At 37.7% G+C, this 15663-nt stretch overlaps 1 protein-coding gene across 2 annotated transcripts in view; it reads left to right on the top strand.

Annotated features, from left to right (window-relative positions):
- Positions 1–15663, top strand: part of Arhgap24 (Rho GTPase activating protein 24) — an 807091-nt gene that overhangs the window by 516086 nt on the left and 275342 nt on the right. The gene's annotated exons all lie outside the window — the stretch shown is intronic.

The following is a 15663-nucleotide window of genomic DNA, read 5'->3' as shown; positions in this document are numbered from 1 at the left end:
TGAATGGATAAAGAAAATGTGGTATATATATACAATGGAATATTACTCAGCCATAAAGAATGATAAAATTATGACATTTGCAGGCAAATGGATGAAACTGGAGAATATCATGCTAAGTGAGATAAGCCAATCTCAAAAAACCAAAGGAAGAATGATATCACTAATAAGTGGATGATGACACATAATGGGGGGTGGGAGGGGTTAGTGTTGGGTTTGGAGTTGGGTTTAGGGAGGGGGGCAGGAATGGAGGAAGGAAGGACTGTATAGAGGGAGGGGAGGGGTGGGAGGGGTGGGGCGGGAAGGGAAAAAATGGCAGAATGAATCAAACAACATTACCCTATGTAAATTTATGATTACACAAATGGTGTGCCTTTACGCCATGTACAGACAGAGAAACAACATGTATCCCATGTTTACAATAATAATAAAAAAAAAAGCATTATAACTAAGGCTTCCTAGCATATTAGATCATCTCCTCACTCCATTTGAGTTTTGTGAATAGGGACTTGGGACATAACATGCTAGAAAAAGAGCTAAGTGATATGAAAAAGGAGAAACTATCCAGAAGTCTTTCTTGTTTATCTTTCCTTGTTTAGAATCCAGGTCTCATACACACATCTTCTCCAAGTATCATTTCTGATAAGTTAGAATACCCTCTTGAGACCATTCCTAAAAATAATAGGTTTCTTTTCATCTATTAGTTTTTTGAAATAGCTTTCCATAAGCCCAGCACCTATAAGGGCAGCATGACTTGTTGCTAGGGGAAGTCAGCGTTACTAACTACTTCTCAGACAAGCTTGATGGGTTATGTGAAGAAAATACAACGTGTGTAACCTCAGATCTTAACTTTGCAGTTGAGATCCTTAAATGTAATTTCTTAAATTATAAGTTGTGACTATCCCTCTCTTCCCTCCCAACATGTGTTTCCTCTTATAGGTGAAGAAGCCAATCTGTAGATACCTTAGTCCTGCTTGCCAATCACGAAGTAAGAGTAAACCCACATGCAATGATTGATTAATTCTCAGGTTTTATTTAACACTGCACAATATGTCTTGGTTTTTATTTTCAAAATGTCAAATAGTTTTTTTGAAATACTGTTTTAAAAGTAGATTTAAAATGCATCTTCTTTGTAAATATAACAAAGCAGTCAGAATAATTGATTCACAGCTATTTGTTTCAATAACCAAGATGCACAGGGCTGCAGTAGTCAAATGGTAAGACTCATGGAAAGGAGGGAACTTCACTGAACTAATTGAAGAGAAAATGTGTAGATGGGAATTCTTAAAAGAGCTGCTGGCAGATATAAGGCTCTGTTTGTTATTTTAGAATTTTAATGTCTTGTCTATTTAATATTTTGAGGGTTTTCTTCACTTACAACACTTTTTATTAAAACTTTAGAAATCAAAATAGTTCTATACAAGTACTATGAGACATTTTGCCTATATTTTATTTCTAAGGTGTTTAAATGTGGACATTTGATCATAAACATTGTATGTTACAATCCTAGGAAGTCTTTAGGAACATACTTGACTTCACTATAGACATGTTTTGTAATAAAGTTGACATGTGAGCCCTTTCTTTTGAAATTGTGTATAGTGAGTGAATGCTGTCAGAAATACAAAACATAGATTGTGACTGATTAATAGCATGAGCAAAAGTTGATCAGTCAAGTAACCAAGGGATTGGTCTGTCTAAAGAAGGATGTAAAGAGCAGAGCAACACTGTTTCAAACATTCTTCTGATTCAGTTTTCCCTGGGTTAATGAATGGGAAATAGTCCCATAGTCACAAATCTATTACAGCTTCTTTATTTTTAAGATATCCTGTGGTCCTCCATTATTTTATTACATTCGAGTTACAAATTTTCAAAAACAATAAGGTGCATGAAAATTTGATTTAACTTATTAAATGTATGGGTTCTGCTTAATCATTTCTTTGGTTCTTCTAAATCAGTCTGCTTTGTTTCTTCTCTATCTTTTCTGTAACATCCCTTGATTGCTTTAATGAATTCTATATCACTAAGCTAAATAAGTATTAGTGTTTTTCTGTATCCAGTGTCATAAAAAATCAACAGTTACAGTGAAAGTCAAATAAAGCTCTGTTAGAACTGAAAATAGTTTTTTACATTAATCATTAACTTGTATAGTTTTCTTGAGGTTTTCTGTTGTTTAATTGCTATTTTTCTCATCTGTGTCAAGAAACAAAACGAAATACACTCGAAGATGAAAGAGTGTGCTAACAGCTAAAAATGATCTGTTACAAGTAGAAGAATTCAGTTTTCCTTACGCGGTTGAGAAATATAAATCCTAAAAATCTTTTACATATGGAAAATTATACATCTCAAAGCTTATTTAAAAGCTGTCTGGGATTATCACTTGAGATCCTCTTTAATTTTGTGGCATTCTTTGATAGTTATCCTGATGGTGAAAATAAACATAAGTCAGAGTACAGTAAGTTTCTTATTAAACTATACTTGACCCATCTTCTCTTTGGTATTTTATTTGGTTTGCCCTAATACTGTGCTCATAGACCTCCACCAGACTTATAATTTGTAATTTCCTGTGTCAAAATATTAAGGACAATTAAAACAAGATAGAAAATAGTGAATGATCTTGCTACATAATATTCAACAACTAGAAGTCGAGAACTTTCTGGTTGCAGGCACTGAATGAGCTACAGGAGCTACTTGGAAATTAAAGCAGACTGTACCCAGAAGTCGCTAGTGGGGAACATGAAAGAGCAAGGAAGCTTATAGGCAATTGCTGTGCATTTTCAAAGTGCTATATATAAATACAGACAAGTACAGCTTATTATAGTAGCACATAGAAAGCACTAGTGGTTATTTCATGGAAGAAATAACCTCTAATCTTCGATCAAAGGATGAGAGGCAGTATGCTAAAAAAGAGAGAAGGGGTGTCTCTCCTTGCAAAGGGCCTGGGATGTCCAATATCTTGTTGTGCCTGAGTGGGAGGGGATGCTCCAGGGATAAAGCTTCAGGCGCAGGGTGGAGGTTCCTCATGACCAGCCTTGTGATTCATCTTGCAAAGGACTGGAACTTGATCCAAAAGCCATGGGGGCTCAAGGAAGGGGTTAAACTGTAAGCCAAAATATTGGATATGCATGTCAGAAAGATTGTTATGACTCTAGTTTTGGAGAACAGAAAAGAGGGGGAAAATCAAAGTAAAGAAAATCAGTTATGAATTGTTCAACCTTCATCTTGGTTCCATCAGTAGATTAAGATTCAAGAGAAAAGGGTAGAATTACTAGCTCCCCTACTTTGCACCTTTCTGGTAATTCTCATTGCTAAGTGGCAGGATTTTTCCTGCTATGCTTGGGGGTCACAGTTTCTGGCTCAATGACCATGCTACCTGTACATGGTTGGTTGGACAGAATTCAGGAATGCTTGAACTTTGAAAATCTTCCTGCGATGTTGGTGCCCAGAGAGAAATCACCTCAAAATTCAATCTTCATTTCTGAGGCAAGTTGTCTAGAGAGCACTGTGGTTTTATTTAATTGAGAAAATCTGACACTAATCTGTCTTTGTGCTATAGTAAGCCTGATTTAGATTTCAAGGCCACACTTTCAACATATTGTAGCAGTGCATCTAGTTAAAAATTCATAGCACACATTATTTGGAGAAGAGATGATGACAGCAGGTAAACAGAGCCTTTCTAATCTCTCTGTTACATTTCGTCAGACATTATATGAGGAAGAGGAAGTTTGGAAGGGAAGTATAGAGACAAAGGTGGAAGTACTATTAAAAAGAGAAAATGATTAGCCACATATAAACATATACAAAAAAATCTAGATGAAAAGGTACAAATGTAGACTGCACTGACCTCGTACTGCAAACATATGTAATAAAGTCTTCAATGTAAAGCATGAGAAAGTTTAATCCATTCACATATTTTAGTGTACTGAACTTTCCACAGAAGATAGTTACAGAAAAATACTTCAATACATCTGTTCTCAATGCAGGAATCTTACAAATAAAACCACAGTAAAAGATGTAGTATTCATAGCAATTCAGGAAAAACAAAACTGGCATGTTGCTGAGCTTGCCAACATCTTCTTTGGGGTCTTCAGTACAGGTCACCAGAGCATTGACCCTCTGAAGGAAGCCAGGAAAAGTGGAAGAAAAAAAAGGGGGAATGTAAACTGTGGAAAGGAATTTGTGTAGGGGTTGGGATGGAGTCGCTGCAACTTTCAATTCTATCCCTAAAACATTTTTCTTGCTTGAATGCAGGATTATATAACTCCACCATTTTTCTATCCAATAAACAGCCAGGTTTGTCTGGCTGCATGAAGAATGTGAACAGGGATCACAGTGCCTGGTGATACCAGCAAAGGAAGGGAGACTGAAAGGTGGGAGAAATTCCCTGAGGTTGCTTTCTTTGTATCCTCCCAATATTTAGGGGAAGATAAAATGATTCCATTTGCCATTTACTTGACATAAATAGTTGGAATTGAAACCTTCCCATGGTATTTGGAACAGTGAAAGTGCTATGTTAGCCGGTTCAAATAAAACCACTCCCCAATTACCAGTGCTGCAGAGGAGAAAGCTTTGCGGCATGTTCAATTAATACCTTCTCAGTCTCCTACATAATTTATATTCTGAACCTAATCAACTAAGTAGATGAGGACTTAAACTCACTTTTTTCTCTCCTTTCTCTTTTCACTATGTCTCTTTTCTTGGTAAATGGTATCACTAAACCAGAAAGGAGGAAAGGGATGTAATTCAAGGTCACTAACTCTCTGTGAACCACTTGCTATCATTCCTCTCCCAGTTGCTGGCCTCTCTGCATACCATGCTCTAACTCAGGACTTCATCTGTTGCCAGAAGGTTTGCATCACCTCTTTAACCACTCCTTGCACTTCCAGATCTGGCAAATCTTCCTTCACACTACCCACAAAGGGAATCTACCACTGTCTAGTCAATCATGACTTTCCTGTGCTTGGGATCTTTCAGTGTCCCCTGTGAGCCTAAAGCAGTTCTTATGCAGGGAGAGGCAGTATGGATGCATAAGAAAATGCAGGTGAAAATTTCCACTAAAAGTTCAGAGATTTGGACCGTCTTAGTTTAGGGCCTAGGTGTGTATTTGATGAAAGGACCTGGAGGTCGTTCTAATGGGCACTTCCACTTAGGAAAATCTGTCCTACAGGAAAACATCTAAATCACTTTGACATATGGGACCTTTCATTTTGGGTTTCCTGTCTTGGATATTCCCTGATGAGTCCTTGTATTTTCAATTAGTTTGGAGAACACTTTTTTTAAAATGCCTCAGTGCTTTTACACTGGATATTACCTCTGACCAGTCTACACTTACCTTGAATCATCTACCTGGAAAAAGCCTACCTATCTTTCTAAGTGCACTTTCTCTATGCCTCTCTGCATTTTCCAGTAAGTTATGATATCATTTTCTATTTCCTCTGTAGTCTTTCCAGAGGACCATTATAGCAGTTGTCACATTCTATTTGTTGACATCTTTCCTTGCAAAAAATCAAAATTATTTCTCATTTTCATATTGCAGTAACTTGCCTCAAGGTAGACAGTGAAATAAATATTTGCCAAGTGAAAATGAGTAGCTGGGTGTGGTGGCTCGCACCTGTAATCCCAGCTACTCAAGACACTGAGGCAGGAGGATTGCAATATTGAGGCCAGCCTAGCCAACTTAGCAAGACCCTGTCTCAGAATAAAAAAATAAAAAGGATTGGGGATGTAGCTCAGTGATAGAGGAACCCTGAATTCAGTCCCCAGTACTGCAATAAATAAATAAATAAAAATAGAGAAAGAAAAGAAAAGAAAAAAAAGAAGAAGAATGTGTGAATTAATTGAAGTAATTCATTCATTTTGGGTGCAGAAACTGGAGGTTAAATAAGCAATAACTTTTGCCAAGGCTTTTGTGTTGAACCTGTGAGTACAGGGCTTTTTCTGTTAAGAATTCACTTCTTTTTTTTTTCTTCTTCTTCTTGAGATTCCAGAAACATTTTTACACACCTAGTATACTTATATGACTGAGAGCAGAATTTTCTAAAAAGCATGTCTTTTATGCTGAAATCAGGTTAGATAGTTGGAGATGAAGGCTAGGATTGCCTGTTATGATGGATACATACTGATGCCTCTACTCAAAGGGGAACGTGCTACAAATATCCCACTGAACAAATGCAGAAGAATCTAAGAACAGTCACTGAGACACATCACAGGGCCTAGGGTCTGAAATAAGTCTGCTCTTTCTCCCCAGTTGAGGAACTGAGTTAACCAGTCTTCAATGCATTCCATCCTTTTGGGCCTCAAGGTTTTGAGTGAAACTTTAACCTATGAAAAGATGAATGGATTTAAATGGACACAGCACAATTTTCTGTTCCAAGGGAAGAAATTGGGTCAAAAAGTTCTTTGCACATCAGCAGTCATTCTGCTATTATTCTGATGTGTTGTATGTGTCTAAATGAATCAGAAACCACGTGAATTAAATTTCTCTTAAAAACACTTAGCCTTGTACATATAATAGAAAGAGCATGTGGAGAAACTCTGAGTGGGTTTGGCATAAACTAGGAAGAGAACATGTTTAATTAAGTCACATCGTGGCCAGATGAGACTTTTCAATTTCCGGAGATAAATCACACTTGTTTGTGAATTTCTTTTTAGCCTTTACTTCCTTTTGATCCAGACTTGCTCTGCAAGTGTACAATGGTTTCTGGACTCTCTGACATTTCCTAACTTTGTTCCAGTCAAGGGAGGTGATCTACGTAGAAGTCACAATGGAGACACTGGAAGGATGACTGGAGTTGAGTGTCCTCTGTACTGTAGTCCCACTTCTGGAGTGCACAGGCTGGCCTTGGCAGTTGAGTTAAGACAGCATCTTTCCCGTTGTCAGCTTTATTATTGCTCAGTATCAGCAAGCAAGGCTTGGCACCCACCCCACATCTGTTGAGACAGTGGGTTCTGATGCCAAGCCAAACATAGGCAGACTCCTGGTTCCAGTTGGGCTCTGGTGGTCCAGGAAGGAGCTGGCTGTGTGAATTTCTCCTTGGTGAGGAACCATGTGATGCTGAGTGTTGTCAGGATGAAGACTGGGGACAAACTATATTTAAAAACATTTGGAAAAAGGAAGTGAAGAATGCTGAATCCTCACATTCTCAAAGTCTGGATACCCTTGTAATAATTATCTCCCTAGTACTTCTTCAAGTCTGTTAGTGTTATGTTCTGCAACCACAATGGTATAATAATGCACTATTTTTAATAATACACAGGCTTGGTGCCATCCTTTCTCTGAGGATGTTGAATTTTCAATGAGTAGACAGACAATCAGCTTAATTCTCCTTTCTGGATTGAGGGAAGTGTGTTTCACCTCTACAGAGCTGGCCAGTGGTTGTGTCACAATTTTGACACATCATTTTGGAGAATAGGTTTTATTTTTGACAGATGAATGAGCTTATGTGCAGAAGATACTCTGTCCGCAGCAGTTGTGTTATCTTCCATACTTCCCTTCATTCAAGCCATGCCTCCCTTTCATGACCTGGCCTCAGAGATTCCCTGCTACATCTGCACTTGTGGGGTCTTCACTAGGGACAACTCTTCAACTCCCCTTATAATGGTACAGGAAGCCCCCAAGATATCCCCAGTGACCTACAAGTAGATGACTTTGAAAAGACATTTGTATTTATTATCGTATTATCATATAGTTCTTCAAACTAGATACTCTTCTAGGCTCATTTTATAGTGGACCTTTACCTTTTGTGAACTTATTTCAACCACTTCGTGATATGGAAAATATAACTCTCTGTGTACATTATTTTCTACCTCAGTTTCTCAGTCAGTATTTCTCATCCATTCTATGAATGCAGTTTTCAAGATGTGAGTTAAAGGGAAAGACAGAAGAAAGGGAGTCAAATTCAGATGCAGAAAGTTGAAGAAGAGCTTAGAGAGCATTCTAGGATGACTTCTTCACATCTCCAGCAGGGATATCTAAGCATGGAGTGGGTGACTTGCCTTCAGTGACTCTGAGAATTGAAGGCTAAATTATGGTTGGTGCACTTAATTGATTATGTTTAGTTTTTCCCTTCTAGCTTCATGGGCCATGTTTTTAGAACTACCAGTTCTGGTTCCCAGGTCTGGCAAAGCACTTTTTAAAAACATTTGAATTTATTTTTATAAAAGAACTACAAGCCTTGCAAAATCATACTTTGTGGTATAACCCTTAATCAATGGAAATAATAACATCACAAGAAATCTGCACTGATGGAAAACCGGAGAATAATTGTTGATGATCCTAATATGTAGAATCTCATGATACCTTATCATAGCATCTTACTCAACAAGCTAGTAGCATCTGGTACTAAACCCCAATCTCCTGATCAGGACAAGAGTTCTCAATCTTAAGCATTCGTGAGAATGAGTAGAGAACTATTTGGTAGATCATGGTGGGCTCTGATAATTTGCAGTTCTAACAACTTTCCTGTATATCTTTGATGCTGCAGGGTTAGTGATCACACTTTGAAAACTGCTGTCAGAGCAGAAGTAATATGTTTATTTCTCTTACTGCCAGCCTAATTAAAAGGAACTAAAGCAATAAAATACTACCAGACTTGCTCAACAGTTCTTCTTAGTATTAAGCTCAGATTATTCATCTCTGTCAAAGATGTACTTAACTTTCTAAGGAGTTTATATGAATTGTGATATTTTATCTTCTATCCTATGTAATATAAAAATTGCTTTGACATACAGTGGCAAAAATAATATTAAATCACTCTTCATACTTTATACTTTCTAAATATAAATATATATATATATACATATATATGCGTTATATATACATCATTTGAAAATTATTTGTCCCCAACAAAACTCATGTTGAGGCTTGGACCCGAGTTTAACAATATTGAGAAATATTGGAGCCTTTTAAGAGATATTAAGTCATGGAATGCGAACCTGACAATGTGTGTCTCTTGGGAGTGGGTTCGATCTCTCAGAAATGTATTAGTTACTGAGAGAGTGATTTATTGTAAAGCAGGCCTGGTACCTCCTTTTACCCTCACCCCTCCATGTAATGCCATTTGCCATGAGACCCTCACTAGAAATGGAACAGATGCTTCAATGGTGCTCTTAGACCTCTAGAACTATGAGCTAAATAGACTTCTTTTCTTTATAAATTACCCAGTCTGTGATATTATTTTATAGAATCAAGAGTAGACAAAGTTACACACCTTATCTAAATCAACCTCTTTCCAATTGCCACAGCAGATGTTATTTTTGTACATTTTGTAGATAAAGAAGCAGAAAGCCCTTTGAAAATCACAAGTGACTTACAATCACACAGATAGTAAGCAGAGAGACAGAAAGGATTAGAACTCAATCTTTCTGAATCCAATTCCCATGTTCTTCTGATCTAGGACTACTAGAGAAAGGCAATGAGTTAGTGGTATCTTTCACTGTCATGTGAGGATGTGACAGTCTGCATAATACTTCTCTAAAGAATGTACCAGGATTAGCACTATAAATTTGAACTAATTATTCACATTTCATGAGTTTTATAACCATAGAATTGACCTGAAGGATGTCTGGGGTAAGAATTTTGTTCCTGTTGTCTGAGAATTCCTCATGGTGATGGGAACAAAAATAAAGCTAAAAATAACCACAAATAAATGTATATATAGCTAATTAAATTTGTATAAGCCTATTCACAGGTAGTAGGAGAGCAGCTGTAGCAATGTGTAATTAGAGATTTGGACTGAAAAAAAAAATCTTCCTGAAATCTTTAAGAATAATCTTGAGCAGTATTTTGAGGAAAGATCAGTGGTAATGTGATTTACCATAGAGGAGGAAAGAGAACCCCTGATGAGAAAAAAGGAAGTAAAAGTTTGTGAGCATTTTTCTTTGGTAGGAGCGAAAACAAAAAAGGCTGCATGTAACAGAAATATGAGGGCAATTGTATAAGTGAGAAGCCAGTTGGAAAAAACATGACACATGTGTCCCTGAGATACTCAGCTAAGACAATAGTGAGTGTAATCAGAGTTTCCCTAATGGAGGTCAGGCAAGAGTCCAAACGAGAAATGCAAGATGTATCATCTGTCCTCTCTGAATGTTTCCTAGAGGAAAGGTTAAATATTCAGCATGTATTCTGCAGTTGTGGGAAGTGGCATTAGCAGGCCAGAATAACTAGAAAATAGCTGGCAGAATATTGCACTGACTAATGTGTGCAAAACCTTGGTGCTGCACTGGTTACAAGAACGTGGAAAGTTCTGTGAGAAGCTGGATTGTGGGATAACTATTTCTGGATATCCTCCTAGCAAAATATTTAAATTTTTTAAAGATATTTTAAAATCTTTAATATTTAAAGATGATGAAACTTCCTCCCCAAGTTGGTGGGAGACACCAGTAGAAAGTTCCAGCTCCTGAGAAGGTGATGAAATTGAGCCTATGAAGTTATCACAATTATACAAGGACTCTGTAGTAACTTAAATGTGTACTTTGCTTCACTCGACATTCTGCTGAACTTCAACTGACTTGTGGCTCACCTCATTTGAAAAAAGCAAAGCAGTCTCAATGTTTGAACTTGCCTCAGATGTTTACCAGCTCCTGTACACTGGAAGTCATCATGCAGGATGGTTAGAGCCCAGGCTACTCACATGCAATTATGCTTGTTTTAAAATGCATATGTGACTCCTGCCCTGAACCTGAGCAACAGGGATGACATCCTACCTAAAGTCCCCATTTTGTGGCACTGTCTCCCACTGTTAGGTAAAAGATGCCTGGAAGACTTCAAAATTAAAATATAAAAGTAATGAAAAGAGTTTCCTGAGTTATAAATAATTGATGATGATTATAAAATTGATGGTAAGTTTTCATTGCATAATTTGATTGATATGGCAGTTATCATAGCAGCCTTGAACAGAATGCTCTTGTGAACAAGATAATTTATCTCACTGAGTCTGTTTCTGCATAAATATTTTAAAATGAGAGGCATAATAAATCTGTCCATAGCGTACACACAGTGGGCTGCCAAACCTGCCACCTGTTTAAGGTTTTAATGAACCATTCTGCATTCAACAAAAAGCCACATCAAATTAATGCTGACATTTTGCTTTGCTGCTGCTGTTCATGTTCCAGGAACTCTGAGAGATCATTTTGCAAAATCCTCTAAATGGGGCAACTCTGATCTTCTGATTTGGAATTCAGCAAACTGTCAAGCAAGCACCCCCAGAATTTGTATTTATATCTTTAACTCACTTGGAAATTGGTGTTTGGAGCTTGGGGATGGGGTTAGAAAAATTGGGGAAGCAGAGTGAGAACTGCAGTGAAGTGGGGAAAAAAGGATGCTGGACAAAGGTCAAGATGCTTAAGTGTTTGTCCTGGATCTCCTGGTATTATCTGGTGGCCTTTTAGACTTCTGAGGCCCATTGTTGGAATGCACAGGGCACATCCTGGGTCTGGAGTTGGAGAAACTGAAGAGAGAGGTTAGGAGAAGATCAGTGTACTGCCAGAGGGCCCAGGCAGTGCCTGGGCATTTTCTGAAAGTCTTTCCAAGACAGAGCAATGTCAACTCATTTCCTAAATGTACTGCCCTTTAATTCTGTCAATAGAGGTAGTTGTTTTGAAGTACAACAGCATGTGCAGGAAAGGATTCCTATATTTTCTATTCCAGTGTCATTAAAAAACACAGGTGCCAGCAGGACTTGAAAAGTGGCAACACATCAAAGAAGCAAACAGAACGGCTGCTTCCCTGAGGCTAGAAGAAGGGAGGCTCTAACCACACAGGGTGGAAGAGCCCTTCCTGTGGTGGAGCAGAGCATCCACATTGGGGAAAGTGGTGATTTTGCACAGGTGTTTTTTTGTTTTTCTTTTGTTTGTTTGGTTTTTTTTTTTTACAATATGCAGCATTGCTCCTGAACAGCATGGATCTCCTCCGAATGGAGGGTCTTTCGTCAAATAAAGGTCACAGGCGATGCACACATATGCAAGTCAGTGCTTTCCTTCTGCTTTGGCCACCTCTCTTTATCCTCTTCACATCTTAATGAGCTTTTATGTGTTAGCATGTTTGTACACAGAGATTTATCTTGTAGTCCTTGACCTTGTCAGACAGTGCACATTTTATATGCACGTTCAGGGGGGCGGGGAACTTTTGAGTTTGCCACCCAATCTAGTTAGTCAAACAGCCTGAATCTCCCTACTGTCCCTTGGAGTGACACCTGGGGAAAAGTGGGTTTAATGAGTCTATTTTGCATTCAGAATATATTTTCAGATAGCCTTTGGACCTGGCAGGCAGCTCAGGATGCAGTCATTCCTGCTGTTGCTGTTGCTGATGATGGGAAAGTGAGTTTTAAACCATGGACTATTAGGAATGCTCTGCTAGCATTTCAATGGTAAAAATGTCTTTGATCTTTTTATTTATTTAAATAGTTATCCTATAAAAGACATAAAGTCCAGATTTGCTGGGCTATAGAAAATGATGCTGTGGGTATATGCAGTCTGTTTAAATCAGGGATACCAAATGTTAGAAAAACAAGCAGGAACTACCGATGTGTTGGTATTCTGTATTAGCTTTCAACTTTGTAGGTGATTTGTTGTTAAATTATTTTAAGAGAGCTATCTCCATGTGAAAAGTGATCACACAGTTCAATATCATCTTCAAGAGTTCTGGGTTCAAATTCATTTTAGCTTATAGTATTTTAAAAGTAATTTTAAAAGAGTATAAAATGAAAGACACAGATAAAACATTAAAACAAGAGACAATAAAGGCATTTGGAAAAGTGCCATTAATATCAGAAAGCTCAGGCTTGTTCAGATCATCATTCTGGGTAGCCAGGATTATAATAAACTCTTAAGCTAGTATTTGTTTCTCAGAATATAACTCAGTGCAAACATGAATCTAACCATATTTTAATATAGTTCATATTGATCTGAGTTTCAATTTCCTCTTCTAACTGATAATCAAAACATGATTTGCATAATTCTTACTCATTTTCATATGTGTAGTCAATTGAGACAGGATCTTCCTCTTCCCCTCTCTGTTTCCAGAATGGGTCTTACCTTCTAGGATGTGCAGGGCACCTACGCACCTGTGGAGGGGTCCAGTCCATCTTGACAGGTATTGTGATAGAAATCACTCCTCCAAAGACCTCACCTCTGAGTACTTCTGTCTGTTAAGATGATGTCCCTGGTCTTACTGGTCTCTAGTCCTTATTCTATTAATGTTCTGTTGTGTACACAGCATTTCACTCTACTCTCAGCTAACTCCAGTGCCCTCCTCTTGGAGTATACAGAGGTTTAACTGATCATCTATGTTCCCTGGCATCACATGCTCTACAGGAACTGCACCATGCTAGCAAAGGCTACCACTTGCTCTTCTGATGGACAAAGTTGAGGGGGCTAAATTCAAGGGTGGCTGGTCACAGAGCCTTTTGATGGGTCTCTGCAGTATATCTCTTTTTATTTGCTTCCCTTCAATTCTTTCCACATCAGATTTCAAATTTTATGCTGATTTTGAATCTAACTGAAAATGGAAATATGAGTGCATAAAAGGAAATGAATTGGCTTGGCTTTACTTTTCTACCATATTCTTCGTCCTGAGCTTTTGAAATTTGGCATTTGTATTTCTGGTTCTACTCCCCTTCAAGGAGATGAAAAAGTCCTTCTAGGGTCAAAATATGGCACAGTCAAGAAACAACAGGGAAACTCAGGAAAGGTGTATCATCAACACCTGTAGCTTCCTGACACAATCATCTCCAATACTGAAGATCTAGTTAGCATGGTCATCACCAGGAGATTTTTTGGCCTCTGTTTAAACTGGGTGCTCCTAGGTATGGGGGTTGAGGTTTATTCATCTGAATATCTAGTTCCTTACTCCTACTGCGTCCTCACAGAGCTTCCAAAGTTTGTGAGATAAATTGTGTTTACATGCATCAGAGTAAAATTGATAGAGTGGTTAAAGGATTAACCTACTGTTTCTCAGATAACAGGTGGCAGAAGTAAAATAAAAACTGAAATGTCCTGAAGCTGAGCCAACATGTGCAAATGTCTTTCCATTATTCCCCATTTTCATGGACCCAGAACCATACATACCATGAATTAAGAGCAATATTTTTAGTTTGACAAGCTTTTCGAAGCTAAACTGTCTCCTCTAATGAGACTTCAGTGATAAGATTTATATTTTCCCATTGATTTCCAATGCTATGGGGAGGATTCATAGAAGATCACATCTGTTTTAAAGGATGGTCCTAGAATCCAGGAGTACATCTTGCATGAATAAACTAGAGGTTTTACACAAGAATTGTGATAGAATTTTGCCTATACCCAACAGTCATCTTTCAAATATGCAGAAAGACTCCCAGTATAATGGCAAGACTTGAAATTAAAAGTGTTTTAATTCTAACCAAATCTTACTTTCTGAGAATGTCTCCCCATTTTTTCATGAGATAGTAAGATTAAATAAGAATGCATGTATTGTGCTGTATGAAGCCAACCAGCTCAGCTGACTCCAGCGTGAGCAACTTGACAATCCTATGACTCAAGTCTAATTTGAGATCCCAAATGAACAGACATTTCTGGTTTCATTTCAAATGCCAGTAATTTTTCTCCTTATTCCTTCTTCCAAGAAGCACCACAAATCTAACCACATAATGAACAGCATTTGATACAATTAAACATGATGTAAGTTTAAGAAAGCCTGTACTAACTCATGTGACATTCAGCTCTCCACTTCCCTCCCAGAGCTCCTTCCTGTTTGGAACACTGGAGCCAGGCCTGGCTGGTCAGTAGGCGATAACAGCCACATTGAGCTCTCTGAATGCATCTGAAAATCACAGGCTCACCCAGGAGAGTACCCAATTTTTCTAGGAAAGAGGCCAGAGAATTTGTACATATGGAACTTTGAATATAATTATTCAGAGAAATCTATATATTGAAATCCTTATTGCTAAATAGCAATAAGTAACAGTCTTTCCAGATCTTCATGGAGGAAACTGAATTGTTCAAATTGGTAGAAATTATGGATCAATCCTGTAAATATATGTCTATTATTCTTGCCTTGTATTTCCAAATAAATGGCACTTTCGATTAAATAACAAAATGATTTCTTGTAAAAGGTAGGTAAAAAATATAATGAAAATCACAGCTAAGATTTATTAAGCATTGCCCATGTTCTGGGTTCTGTTCAGAATGACTTATGTAGAATATATATTTTAATTCTTAAAATACTCCTAGAACATAGATACTACTATTATCCTCATTTTACAGATGAAAAAATTCATGCACAGTTAAAAAGACTTGCTCAAGGTCAAGAATTAGTACAGAGACTAATTAAAGCCAGTCTGTCTGACTCAGTCTGGGCTTTTAAACACTATGATTTACTCACCCCTAAAAGAGGAACTATCTCAGGAAGCACTGGCCAAGTCCAGTGAGACTGTGCCTTCTAAGTATCAGTAGTCCACTGCCATTAAATTAAAAACAAAAATATACAGAAATCAAAATAAGCCACACATAGACAAGCACCCTTGATTATTTATATCATGCGACCTTACAATTATCTCAGTGGAGTTCTCTAATTTGAAATAGTATGCTAGCCTACTATATTACCAGAACGACTTCACATGTCTTACTTGAATGAGCATTGCCCGTGGTTTGGATTGTCTCAGACCTGTGCATTTTACAAAGGGGCAGTGGGCTTCA

This window comes from Sciurus carolinensis, chromosome 10 (assembly GCF_902686445.1).
Source record: "Sciurus carolinensis chromosome 10, mSciCar1.2, whole genome shotgun sequence".
NCBI classification, from domain to species: domain Eukaryota; kingdom Metazoa; phylum Chordata; class Mammalia; order Rodentia; family Sciuridae; genus Sciurus; species Sciurus carolinensis.
The sequence above is the reverse complement of the archived record's forward strand: the minus strand, read 5'-3'. Positions and strand labels throughout refer to the sequence as shown.